This window comes from Danio rerio, chromosome 9 (assembly GCF_049306965.1).
Source record: "Danio rerio strain Tuebingen ecotype United States chromosome 9, GRCz12tu, whole genome shotgun sequence".
NCBI lineage: Eukaryota > Metazoa > Chordata > Actinopteri > Cypriniformes > Danionidae > Danio > Danio rerio.
Genome location: NC_133184.1, coordinates 55,736,274 through 55,737,500, shown reverse-complemented (window position 1 = coordinate 55,737,500; position 1,227 = coordinate 55,736,274). Strand labels below are relative to the sequence as shown.

At 33.0% G+C, this 1,227-nt stretch overlaps 1 long non-coding RNA gene across 1 annotated transcript in view; it reads left to right on the top strand.

Moving 5' to 3' along the window:
- The window catches only part of LOC141376237 (uncharacterized), a 2,576-nt gene extending 1,349 nt beyond the window's left edge, over window positions 1-1,227 (top strand). The window contains exon 2 of the long non-coding RNA XR_012385709.1: window positions 1-1,227. This exon is cut by the window's left edge and continues 818 nt beyond it. This is a non-coding gene — a long non-coding RNA (uncharacterized lncRNA).

The following is a 1,227-nucleotide window of genomic DNA, read 5'->3' as shown; positions in this document are numbered from 1 at the left end:
AGGGGTGTCAACTCTTACTAGGCTTTCTTGAAACATCCGTGCAGGTTTGTTGAGGCAATTTTAAGCTAAAATCTGCAGGACACCGATCCTACAGGACTGAGTTTGAACGTCCCTGACTTAAATAATCAAATCAAAATTCTGCAAAATTAAGTCCATGTATTGTATAAGAAATTAGAAAGATATTCACGATTATATTGAGCTTGTCTTCTGGAATTTTTTAATTCTGACTTTACATCAAATGTTTACTTAATTTTAGTTAAAGCAGAGCTCAATCTCATAATTCAGGAGAATAAGCTGGACACACTGATACACTATTTTTCTTACTGAGTTAAAGATGAGGTGCTATTTTGTTTCCAGATCAAATAAAATTTACAATATGGGTTATTTTTGCAAGTAAGAAGCAATAAAGTCAACTGTCTGATTATTATTATGAATGTAAATTGTCACAATATGGTGTGAAAGTCCAATATTCAGTGTAAAATGTATGCAGTTCCATGATAGTGTGTATTTTGTAAAGTAAAACACTTTAAATCAGGGGTGTCCAAACTCTTACTAGGCTTTCTTGAAACATCCTTGCAGGTTTGTTGAGGCAATTCAGAGCTAAAATCTGCCGGACACCGGCCCTCCAGGACTGAGTTTGGACGTCCCTGACTTAAATAATCAAATCAAAATTCTGCAAAATTAAATCCATGTATTGTATAAGTAATTAGATCTTCACGATTATGTTGAGCTTGTCTTCTGGATTTTTAAAATTCTGACTTGACATCAAATGTTTACTTATTTTTAGTTAAATCAAAGCTCAATCTCATAATTCAGGAGAATAAGCTGGATACACTATTTTTCTTACTGGGTTAAAGATCAAATAAAATTTACAATGTTTTTTTTTTTTTTTTTGCAAGTATGAAGCAATAAAGTCAAATGTCTGATAATTATTATGAATGTAAATTGTCACAATATGGTGTGAAAGTCCAGTATTCAGTGTAAAATGTATGCAGTTCCATGATAGTGTGTATTTTGTAAAGTAAAACACTTTAAATCAGGGATGGCCAAACTCTTACTAGGCTTTCTTGAAACATCCTTGCAGGTTTGTTGAGGCAATTTGAAGCTAAAATGCAAGACACCGGCCCTCCAGGACTGAGTTTAGACACCCCTGACTTAAGTGAGCAAATCAAAATTCTGTAAAGTTAGTCCATGAATTGTATAATAAATTAGAAAGATTTTCACGAC